General features: G+C 38.5%; 1 protein-coding gene across 16 annotated transcripts in view; it reads right to left on the minus strand.

Annotated features, from left to right (window-relative positions):
- Nckap5 (NCK associated protein 5) overlaps positions 1-12,995 on the minus strand; it is a 927,122-nt gene that overhangs the window by 245,926 nt on the left and 668,201 nt on the right. The window contains exon 1 of one of the 16 annotated variants that reach the window (XM_074070606.1): positions 6,029-6,069. The exons of the other annotated variants lie outside the window; for them this stretch is intronic. The gene's annotated coding sequence lies outside the window, so the exon portion shown is untranslated. Of the gene's footprint in view, positions 1-6,028; positions 6,070-12,995 lie in introns of those variants that run through there. 16 annotated transcript variants of the gene reach the window in all.

Here is a 12,995-nt window from a genome sequence, read left to right on the forward strand (position 1 = left end):
CAACATTTCATTCTGTTGTTGATTGGTGGACCACTCCTTCCTCATTCATGATCCATGCAGTTTTAGAACACGCTAACCCTACCTCATACCATTATGGTTGTAGCACAGTTACAAAGGCTCCATACTCAGCCAATGAGAGTAAGCTCTGGGATGTTACCTGGAATGACATGCTTTCCACTAGGGCTGCTATGTCAGTAGCAACCTTCCTACTATCATTGAGTAGAATTCTTACTACCATTTGAAGAGAGCCTTCTAAGAATAAAATAATACAAGAGAAGCATAGCTGAGAATATAGCAAGATGATTCCTGGCCATATTACCTAAAACTAAGGTCCAGCAATTTCTGAGACCCAATACCACAGAACTTTCATTTACATGAGTCAACAAATTCTGTTATCTCCTTTTATTGTGTGTGGTAATGGGGATTGAACTCATGACCTTGTACTTGCTAGTGTTATTCTCTTTTAAACCAGTTTGAGTAACCAAAAGACCTGACTCATATTTTAGCAATTGCCCAACAGAGTGGCAAAACGTAAGCAAACATACTTTATGGTTAATGTATATATGCATATATGAAAGAAACCCTTATAGTTCTATACCAGGTAACTAACATTATCTGTGCTCATTAACTTGTGTTGTGATCCAATTGTCTTCCTCCTTTGGCCAAACATATTTTTGCATTTTATAAAACATTTAATAGGGGAACAAATTCTGAATTAAGTAGTTATAACTATTTGTTCTTTCTCAAATAAGTGTTATATTTCAATAAGTCAACAAATGATTTTACATATGCTCAACTATATTTGACAATCTGCATATATACAGTGTTCAAAAACAGATTCTGATTAACACATCTTAATCAATAAAGCAGAGAAAGGAAGTTGCCTTAATTAGCCATCTGTATTCAGTTTGAATTTATACTTTTTAATAAACAATCAACATGAAAAAGTTTATTAGTGGTAATTACACATAGTAATTTAGATCAATGATCCTCAAACTTTAGCATGCATCAGAATCACCCAGAATATTTTTTAAAAGACCCATTGCCATACCCTCCATTGCCTCCCAGGTTCTGGTCCACTGGGCTTGAGGTGAGCCATGAGACTTGGGATTTAATGATGATGCTTCTGGGCTGGGACCACAATTTAAGAGTCCCTTAGATTTTAAAAAATGTTTTGCATTTCAAAATGACTGTTGACATTTACTTGATGTCTCTGATTCAACACATGAGCTCATGCTTTCTGAGATGCAGGCATAATTTAGACCTGACAATTCTAGACATTAAGATAATAATGTGTTTTACAGGTGGATGGGAAAAAACAGAGTTAAAGTAATCTGGGCAGAAACTTGATTAAAATAATTCATTATGGAAACCAATCAACCTTAATTTCCAATAGATGACATGACCAGTCAGGCATTCTGCTACATCAAGCAAAAGTCAGATTTAAATGTTGCCCTGCTGCATTTATTAGCAGAGTTCACCAGGCCAAAGTAATCAAGCATACTACAAATTCCTAGGTAGCTTTTTACCTTTTTGGAGCAGAAGGGAAGTAACTGCTTTATATCTGCAAATGGGACCCATTTGGGGAGGTCTAGACAGGGATAGTAGGATATTCTGATTTTGCATCACTAAACAGTTCAGACCCTAACCCATCTTAAAGTCCAAGAATATATCACTTGAATGAATTACATTGATGATATTAACTTATTACTAGGCAACAAAGTGTGGTGCAAGGAGATGAACAGATTCTTTGAAATATGCGCCTTTATTTAATGACTTCTTACCAATTAGCCAGGTTTTACCAAACTGTCTAGTTGTTCTTCCTAAGAGTTATTGGTTCTGTACATCTCCCCTTATCTTCCATTTAAGGCTTAACCACTAATGAAGTAAGAATCATTTATATTTTAACAACTAAAATTAGATTATGACAGAAACCTCATTTTAAATCATATGCAAAATATTCTCTCTGATTGGGTATCAGTTTGAATATAGTCCATTTTAGCATGCTTCATCAAAAAGAAAAAAACATACTATACAGGTAAAAATGTGCCAATGTTAGTTTGAAGGCTGGTAAATCCCAACTGGCAATAAGGATATTTATTTCTATATAGTGAGAAAGTATGATAGCATAGATTCGCAGAGATGGAAACATTTTACAGAACATCTGTCCAAATTTCCCCTTATACTGAGAAGGGGAATGAACTCCAAAATGGGCAATTTCTTATTGGAGGACTTCATTTGTCTATTAAAAACAACTTTGCTAGTCATGAAGTTTCTCATTTTTCCAATGAGAAGAGTTGCCTTTTCAACACATCTGCAGATGACACAGAGTAGCATACAGAGCACATACATTGGGTTGCTGAGCAACAGACTGAGGATCCAGAGAAGCCCAAAGAACCTGGAGAAAGATTACAATGAAGCCCATTCAACCTAGTTCAATTCAACTAAAGTCAACATGTTGTCTTGCACTCATGTCAAAAACAATGTGTAAGAACAAGGTGGGGAAAAGATTTGTGTGGGGGAAAGGTGGCACAAGTATAAGGCAGAGAAAAGAACAAGGTGGCATCAGCACATGCTGGTGAGGGGTCTGGGATCACAGACATGAGTGTGTAGCTTCAGCATGAGCAAAGAGAATGACCTGGTCTGCTGGTCTTGAAGCAGACTTGACCTGCTTTACATGCTACACAGCACAAGCAGAATGGTAAAGGGAGAAGATTCTGTTCAGCTGGGAAGTTGAGTTGTACCTGGCCACATGCCACACTCACAAGGGATATGGTGAAATGAGGTGGATTGGGATGGTGACAGAATTTGAACTATGTCATGCAGTGCAACAACAGAAGAAACTGTGATTATTTAACCAAAGGAGAAACATTTTGAAGAGGATGTGAAAACTGTCCCTGGATGAGACAGGTGGCTAGGGAAAGAGGCACTAAATTGCTGTGTGTGGCTTCAGAGGACAGAACTAGCACGTATATATAAAACTCCTGGGAGACAGACTTCAGAGAAACAAAGAGAAGTAATTCTTAAAAAAAAGTTAGATCCTTCAAAGATGAATGATAGCAAAATAAAATTTTAGCCAAAATTTACTGAGTCCTTACCTTGTGCCAGCTTCTTTGCTAAGGACTTTAAGAATTGTTTCTTCATTATGGTCCCCAGCTTTCCTGTATTGAGGTTATTGTCATTTGCATTTAAATGCAGCAACCATAGCTTAGAAAGCTAGGGTAATTTGTCCAGGTAGTTAGTACAGCTTAGCTGACTAGTGCCAGATTCAAACTCAGGTTGTCTGCTAAGCCTTACAACATCTCTACTATGATGCTATGGGCTACTTTGGAAAGTAGGTAGTTTCCTATCACCAGGGGTAGACAATGTAATCAGACAGGGATTTGAAAGTGACCAATGTGGAGAGCTGATGATTCAATGCTTTGTCTTGGGGGTACTTCATTTTCAGCATGTATAGCTATATTTGTGCTTGAGGCCAGTGGCCAAGCTGAGATAGGGGACTGTAGGGTAGGGGTATGCTTCTTCCAGGAAGCACAGGTGAGTTCAGAGGTCAGAGAGCATCCTGATTTCAGAGGCAGTACCTAAGGTTAATCACCATGAAGAAGTGAAGGTTTTGCACTCTGGGTTCCATATGGGGGAAAGACCTCTGGGGAAGGGGGTGCAGGTACGATTGGCTTCCAGCTGGTTGGGTTGTCTTAGATGCTCCACAGGGGTCAAGCCTGTGCTGTTGGTCCTAAGGGATGTCTTAGACAATGTTCTCCTTGTACCCAGTCTCCTTGGAAATGAGGGCCCTTGGAAAAGGCGCTTATTGGCAAGACTACCCATAGATATTGGAGGGGGTGACTTGTCTCTCATGTCAAGCATAGGGATGGGACAAGGAGGCAATTTAGAAGGATGACAGGATAGTTGAACAGTAGAATAAGGAAGCTCAGTACTCAATAGCAACAGAGAAAGACATATCCCATCAGCTGGGTGTCCAATAAAACACTAAGAGGTCACAGCACCCAGAGTCAAAATTCCTCATAAGTCATTTTCCCCACAAGCTGACGAAAAAGAATTGCCCCAGTCTTACCTATCAGGGTAAAAATCTTTCAGATTTTGCTATTCATCTTAAGAATGAAGGGAAGTACCCCTTATTTTACCATACCCAAAAAATGTTCATTTAATCCATTCATAAATGTATTATTGCTCTCATTTTATAGATGGGGGCAGTCAAAGGCTCAAATGTGCTAATCTACTATGCTGCCTCAGTATGAGGGAAATACAAAGAACTGAAAAGGACAGAACCTAAAAGGGTAAGCTCTCTTTATTTCTCTGGTTAATACGTATAGGCAAGTTCCATTTGCCTTTGTCAGGAAATTCATATTCATATGATGTTTATCCCAAGAGATTTGCATTTTAATACAGTACTCTCTGAGTAAGGGGAGGAAGCTAAAAATAGAGGAAATGAGTGAAATGGGAGAGTTAAGGACTGTTTAAGGTCAGAGAAGAGGGAAGGGAGGCTGGCCCTATATCCCCTCAGATGGCCTGGTATTTAATTTCCAAGTTAGCTTCTGCAAAAGTTGCTGGGGATGAGGTTCTTATAAAGACTTTCTCTAGGAAACAAGTTGGTCTCTGGAAAAGCCAAGGCAGATGACCTTCTAAGACACCCAGAGAGAGGAGGCAACAGGTGCTGCATCCAAAGCCATCTCCAGGGTGAACTCTGGGATTTAATTCAGTGGTCATGAGTAATGATGATGTTTTGCTGGTCCTTGGAATATCTAATGACTCTGCAGGGGACAGTTGTCCTCAAAACAACATCCATCTTTCTAAGAGTGTTGACTATACTCTCACTGCCTCACCACCTCCCCCAAAAGTCTCTAATTTCTGTTTAAAAGCTGACGAGCAAATAAAAACTTAACAAAAAAGTGAGCTAGTAACTCCACTTAATGAATGTTTTATCACCTTCAGAAGTTCATATATGAAGCCAAATTACCACAAGATTTATTTTTGAAAAGTGAGAGTTATGCAATATTTAATCAAAGTGAAGTAAAATAAATGGTGCTTCCTACCTACATTTACAATAAAACTATCAATCTCACAGGACTATGTTCCCTCTATCCAGAGGATCAGAGGTGGTTTAAATAGTGTCCTATTTATCATATGCTTAGCATGAATTCAAACATAGGTGTCAGTACTTAAAGAAAATTAAGTATGCTGTGACTTATAAATCAATCAGAAAACTACAAGGATTATTAACTTTTGGGTTGTTAATACTGGGATTTTAAGTTACCTTAAAAAAGTTACTTAAAACATTAAAAGTTGTCCTGCTGATTGTCAACTCTGCCTAAAAGTCATTAAATGGCACTGGAGAGCAATGCTGATTTAAATATAAGATATGCTAATTAATGTGCTGATAGTAAAGTAAATGAAGACTGGCAATAATGCAAAATAGGTGGGCCTACCCTGGGCTTTGTCATTTCTTGGTTTATCAGTATTAATAATAAAGTACAATTTAAAAATAAAATGATTCCCTCAGCAGATAATGCAGAATTCCCTGCAGCTGAAGAATGGAAAAACAGATTAGTTCTATGACTATTATCTTGGCTTAGCATCACTTCAGCAGGGCCCCTCCACTTGTTCTAAACCTTTGTATTCATATGCAGCATCCACTGCCTACCAAATTTAAACAAATGATAGAATCAAATTCAGTGATTTCTGTACAAGAGGAATGGAAGATGAAATTGCAACTCCTCACCTTTGCCCTCCAGGAGCCCACTGCTGTCAGGGATAACAGGACATTTGCTTTCTTTTGAGACATAACTCCCAGGTAAAGGAAATGAAAAACTCACAAAAATCTACTTGGGAAGATTTTACTAAAGAGTGTTGCTTCCTCATTGTTTCAGTTGTCACCTGCCCCAGGATGCTCATGCAGTTTGTTACAATTGCTTCTTATTCTTCAGGAAGGATCAGTGTAAACTTTCTTTCATGAAATTAGGCCCAGTGCTGAGATACACAAATTCACTACCAATATTTAAATCCCTCTCACCTTAGATGGGTAGAGGCCTCCAATGATATTTTCTGAACCCACTTAGCGTCCTTCCAGATGTCTCCTGAATGAACGTTCAAAGGGAAAAAAGGAAGGGAGAGGACTGTGAAAAATTTCTCTGGGATGACTTCAATAAGGTGATTATTGAAAAATAATGATGATTTTGTTAGTTTTACATTACCAGTACAGATTCCACTTCATTTACTATTTACTGTCCTTTGTAAGGCTTCCTGATGCAATGGCATAAGTGATACTTAACAGAGAAGTTAAGTGCCCTTTGTGAATGGTTGGTTTTGGGGATAAGTTTGGCAATGTGTAGGTAGGCAGCTGATTCCTCTCAACTGGTGTGTGCAGAGAGCAGCTGGCAGCAGGTACCCAAACAGCTGCAGAGAGAAGCTAAAAAGGACTTCTGCCCGCTGAGAAAGCACAATAATTGCTTTAAGGACTCCCTGAAGCGTAGCTCCCAGTGCACCAAGGGACACTAGCAGGAAGGCAGAGGAACAGTGGCCCTGACAGCCTGACTGACATGCACTTAAAGAAAACATAAATCCGCCATTCCAAGAAAGGTTTGGGGACCAAATCTGAGTTGAGGAGGTGGAGTGGCAAATGCCAACAAACTCAGTGTGAGGCTGCTTAAAAGGAAGACAACCATCCTCCAGCCCTTCATATAAGGTCAAAGGTGAAATACCCAATGCAGAGGGGAGTCTTGACTACCTGGAACCCAACCTCCTGGAAGCCCTCTGATTTTGAACAGATGACCAGCTATAATACATTACCTTGTCCCTGTTTTGTTCCCAAACTTTCACATTCACAGAAGGGTAGCAGACCCTGAGCAAAAATAAATCAAGTCTAGGGTCTAAAATACCAAACCATGTGTGATGACTAACCAATCTATATGATCAATTCATGACATCAAAAGAAAGGAAAATTCAAATAAATTGAAAGGCTGATGCCATGATGAATTTTTGGTATCCCAACTCAAAAGCAACAAGGATGCAGAAAAATCAGTAAAAAGAAACATGGCAAGAAAGACAAGACCCAAATCTCTCTCCTGAACACACACAGCCCAATAAGAAGCAGCAGACACTGCTAAGCAAGTGAATTCCAATGGCCAATGATGAAAAAGAGTCCAGAACTCTAGAAACAAAATGTCACTTAGGTCGCACAGTCTGTATTTGCATCCCTTTTATTTTTCATGTTCAAATGCTTTGACAACTCGGCCCCAGCTGATGCAAGAGGAGCTACCCTTTCCAAGGTCAGCCAGTTCCTAGAGATACTTATCAGCTCACTTACCAGTGTGCCTTCTAAATGCAAGACAACAATCTAAATCCATGTCCCCAGCTGCCTCCCCATGGGGCTCTCACATAAGGCACCACTATCTACCTGCCCTGGTCACCCCAAGGCCAGGTACCAGAAAACCAGGAACAGCCCCTATGCCCTAGATCCTACTGAAATTATTCAAAGTTAACCCCACCTCATCCACTCCTTCCAAGGAACCACATTAAAGACTCTTGCCTACTGTGTCCCTTTCCCCTTCCTCTGCTGCTGTACCAATCCTGGAGCTTCACTGTGTGCTCCATCCCCTTGGAATCTATTAGTCTAACAACTGTGTCTTCAATGGCAGTCATTCCCTGATCTGTGCACCTATCTCTCCCCAAATAATAGGAAAACCTATATTTTAAAGCCAGCTGTATGACTAATTATGAGGACTCTCAGGTACCTCTGAATCTCAAAAGTGCCCAAGAATGAGGAGCGAGGAAAAGGAAAAACAAACAGTTCCTAGAAATAGTGATCAACTCACTCAGGAGTGTACTTTTCAGATGCCATCTGACTTTTTTTTAGCTCTTTGAAAATGGTCATTTTATAACAGGTAAGTACAGGATAAAGAAATTTTTTTAAACAGACAAAATTTTAATCTGTTCACTACATATTTACTCCTAGATTGTACTTTACTAAAACTACTTCTGAAAAATTTCTTTCTTTGGACTTGGGAATGAGCTAGTTTGAAATCCATATAAGATCATCAGATAAGCATCTTTTTATATTTTTCTGTTACTAATGGAATGTATTACTAGTGAATATACCAAATATACATTTGGCTAGTAGCAAAGCTTCAACATTATTTAATTGTTATAATATCATTATTAGATTCAAAGCATGATTATCAAATCTGTTATAATAATTCCCTGATAATGAGCATTGTTTAGATTCTCTATGATGATCCACGAAGCTCTATGCCCTTGCAATGTGTCCCTTGGGATAAGTTTTCAGCTGCTGAGGGTAGGAGCAATGCCATACATGGGGTCTGCTCTCAAGAATTTACATTCACCTCAGGAAATACCTAGACACTGCCTTTGAGGGCAGGAGTTGCCTGTTTGCTTTCTTATGTCTCACTCATGAGCCAAGACTGTGAGAAGATTTGGGGTAATTTGGATTTCTGAGGAGCCATTTTATCTTGTGGATGAAAGCTTAGCACATCCTGCTGCATGCCTGAAGTCAGTTGCTTCTCAGTTTAATCTGGAATTATCTTCAGCACGACTTCCCATGAGTTACCACTCTGTATGGGAGGGAGTCTCCTCTAAGTAAATTTATGAGTATTTTATGATATTACCAAAACCAATTTGATTTTGGCCCTGGACACCTAAAATGCAAAAATAAAAGAAAACCAAACCAAAAAAACCCAGCAACAATGATGTCACAGGAAGAGGTATTTCTTGTGTTTCTCAAAAAGGTCTTGTAGTTATGACTATCAACACAAAGGAAAGCAAAAGGCTCTGCCTTGAGAGAAAACTCCAGGGTACCCTGCTCATGTTCCTCTGTTCTGAAAAGTGTTTCTTCTTTACATTTCTTGGTTGAGATGCTGCCCTTTCAAAACAAACAGTAGAACTTGGTTTCTGGAAGAGCCCCCTCCACTTATGTGAGCTGAGGATGAGTGATCGCTGAGCATTGAAAGAGAGGTTGGTGTCTACTGTGACTAACGTGCTCCAACTAGAAAAGCAGGATACCACCAAGCATCCGGGCACATTTACATTTAGAAAGTTAAACTCACAAATAAAAACAAAAATGTATTTTAGATAGATCTGAAATAGGAGTAATTGCCAGAACTAATACTGTAGAGATTTCAACACCGTGACAGTTTGTGTTTATAATCTCTTCTCCCACACCCAAATCTTAACCTCCCTGGTCCATTACAGTACTTCAGTCACACTGCTTTGGTTGTAAAGTAAAAGGGTCTGTTTCCGCTCTCCCTTAGCAGTGAGGCCCTAGAATGGGAGCTGATGTGAGTGCTAAAGAGTTGGCTGGTCCTCAAAGGTTGCTATCAGAAATCAGATTAAGTGGATTTCTACAACATTGCACATTTTTAGGGCAACCCAGTATAGAAAGTCAATACCTACATAATAAGGGCATCTTTCTGGACCCCATTCTGCATTCCCTATGCTTTTTTCCCAAGGCTGTGTAACAGTTTCTCCTGGCAAACTATGAACATTAACAGGATGCTGCTGTTCTGTACCTTGGACTGCTCATCAATCATACTGCTGTTTGAATCACAGCTCCTGTGATTTTAATTCATGACACCTCGGTAAGTTGCTCAGAAATGGCACTTCTAGGACAACTGAGACACCTGCTAGACAAAAAGAACCAAGATTTGGAGTTTTGTTCTCCAATGATATTCATGATGTACTAGGCTTCATCAGACTTTGTAGAGTAAGGATTAAAATGCCTAATTGGCTGTAACTAAGCAAACTGAGGCCTTTTGATTAATCAAGCCAGCCAGCTTTCAGTTTTTGACATCAAAATTTATATACTCCATGAAAAAAAACTAGGCCATGGCTACATCACATTAAACCAACACACAATTAACAACACTTTGTTCTAATTATGTCTGGGCACAATTAATGTTGGCCCTATGATCCATTTTTCTTCTTTGATAGCTCTTAGGATATTTGTGGAGATTAATCCTTGATGCATTGGCCTTCTATAAGATCTGGGGTTTTCTTACAAGCTCCCACACAAATCTGAGCCTACTAAAGAAACATATTTATGCAGATTAATTCTTGACATATTGGCATTTCTAATAGCTGAGGTATTAATAACAAACTTCTCTCCAGATCTGGCTCTGGCAACACAATGCAGCCATAGATCGATCCACTCACACCCTGGCCTGCCTCACATTAAGAAGATTTTTACTTCCCTCAGCAGTTGGTGGTAACTGATAAAAGGTTATGTCTTGATTGAACAAGCTTCCAGGAATTGGAAGGCCAAAAGGGCTGCTGTAAAACAGCAGTAGAGATGCTAACAAAACCCAAGGTAGGAGTACTCTTCTGCTGCCTGTTATTGGAAAACTGTTGGCAGACAAGTTCTGATCCCTCTCATCAATAGTGAGAGATAGGCAAAATGAAAATGAGTGCTGATCAAAGGCTTTAGGTGACTGGTACAACTTTAATTTATGGAATGCATATATTTTTCTACCTGCCAAAGGAGTTACTGCCTTAGTTAGTGGTAGCCTGAGCTGGAAAACCATAAATATTCTTTCCCCAGCTCCACTGCTTATGCCACCACTTGCTTTGTGTGTTTCTTTAGGCATGTTTTTTTGACCAAGATGGGCTCATTTACCATGAGGAGTTACAGCATGAGAGCATTTACTGTGGAAACTCCAGGAACTATTGGTTAAAAAGCCTCTAACCAGATCAGAGGCTTGATTAGATGCCAGGAGTTTTAAAACTCAACATACTCAGCTCTAATATGTTGTGTTGGATTATGGGTAGCCTCTGTGCATTCACACACATACGGCTGGCTAAGCCTATCAGTATTATCTCTGGCCATAAGTCCCTAGGCTAGTCCACATCTGTTTCCTCTCTGGTTGCTTCAGGTTTCATTGCTTTTGTGGAAGAGATTCCCTATTCCTGTCCTCTTACCATTTTCCTAGAAAACTGGCATGAAGTCTCAAAGACTTAGTTCATATGCCATCTTCTTATCTCCTTGGTTTCTCTAAAAAAAGAATTTACTTACCTTCTTCTATCCTTGTGTTACTCTGACCCTTGCACACACTTTAAAAAAAAATTCTTTCACTTTTAATTTATATTATTATTAAGTAATATTATTAATTATATAAGTAATATTATTAATACCATTGTTATAAATTATTAATGTTAATTTACAATAATATACATTATTTTTATTACTTTAATTAATGTATTTGTGTCTTCATTCCTACAGTGAAAAAAATTCTTTTACTTTTAATGTGCATTATTTTTATTACTTTAATTAATGTATTTGTGTCTTCATTCCTACAGTGTATTTCAAGGGCAGAGAAAAATGCTCTGTGGATCTTTGCAATTGCAGCATCTAGGTGGAGCCCAGGCCTAAGGGAGAAGGGAAAATGTGAAGATTGGGATATGGTGAGAGGGAGGAGGAGGAGAAAAAGAAAGCAAATATACTATAGAAGAAAAACTAACAAAAAATGTTAAGAAAGACAATGTCCAAGCAGCACCATATCTTTCTGGGTAGTATTAAAGGGGTTCTGACATCTAAATAACTAAAACACAAGAACTTCACTTAATCATGTAATTGATGGGACTGTTTATTGAGATGCTTCAGCCTGTGAAGACCAAGAAGTGGCCACATGACCAAAGCCAAGCCAATGAGACCCCTCTCTGAGGTGTAGATGCTTTGGGAGAACTACTAAGAAAGAGAAAGGCCTTTCTCCCTGGTGTGGCTGACTCAATGCCATCTTAGCCATCATGTGGAGAAAGCCTGGCTGAGAAGGACCCCAGTTCAGAGGACAGTAGGCCAGGGAGATGGCCACAACTTTCTGCTGTACACCATCTACTGCCTGCTTTCATTGCTTCCCTGGAGCTTCTCATTACATAAGCCTTCTTCCTTTTGCTCAAGTCAATTTAAGTAGGATTTCTGTGATTTGCAACTGGAAGATTACAGAGTACCAGCAGGATTGCCTGAATTGTGAAGTTTTCCTGAGAATTTAGATCTTTGAAATAGTTTCAGCAACCTGTGGTCCTTTAATTGTTTCCTTCCATTTGGAGTAACATGGTGGCTCCTTAAAGGGTGTGGCTGGGTGCTCTTTCCATAACTGTGTGCCCCTCACCAACATCATTTCTGGGATTCTTGATTTAGGAATGCCACTGATTCTTAAATAAGAAATCTAACTGCCTACTTGCATAATTGTATTAAAAGAATAGTGCACTTAAAATACCCTGTTAGAATAAATGGGTATAAACACTTATACACCAAGATACTTATAGCAACATTAAAATTTATATTATTATTAATATTATTAATTATATAAGTAATATTAATACTATTGTTATAAATTATTAATGTTAATTTACAATAATATTAATGTCACATTATAACACGATGGTATAATACAGCATTGTAACAACATTATAATAGTTAAAAAGTGTCAACAACCTAAGTAGCCAATAGAAGGGGATTAAATAATTGGTACTCGGCAACAATTTGATGAATTCCCACATAACTATTTCATCATATTTTTGAGGGATATTGAACAGAGGGAAATAATTTTGATGTATTACATGCAAGAACAAGCTACAAATTGTCTATAATAATAAAATATTTTATGATTTCTTAATTTTATTAAATACAATAACAATAAAAGGCTGGAAATATGCCAAAGTGTCAATAGCAAGCCATTTTTTGATTGATGTACAGTTGTCCCTCCGTATCCAATGGGAATGATTCCAGGACCCTTTGGGAATACCAAAATCCATTGATGTTTAAGTCTCTTATAAAATGGCATAGTATTTTGCATATAACCCACAGACATTCATCCAATACCATGTGAATGCAATGTAAATTGTTCTTATACTGTTTGGGGAATAATCATAAGAAAACATTTTGTGCATGTTCAGTACCAATGAAATTTTACTTATTTATTTATTCATTTGTTTGTTTATTTAGCTATCAATCCTCAGTTGGCTGAATCCAT

The sequence above is a fragment of the Castor canadensis genome, chromosome 4 (assembly GCF_047511655.1).
Source record: "Castor canadensis chromosome 4, mCasCan1.hap1v2, whole genome shotgun sequence".
NCBI lineage: Eukaryota > Metazoa > Chordata > Mammalia > Rodentia > Castoridae > Castor > Castor canadensis.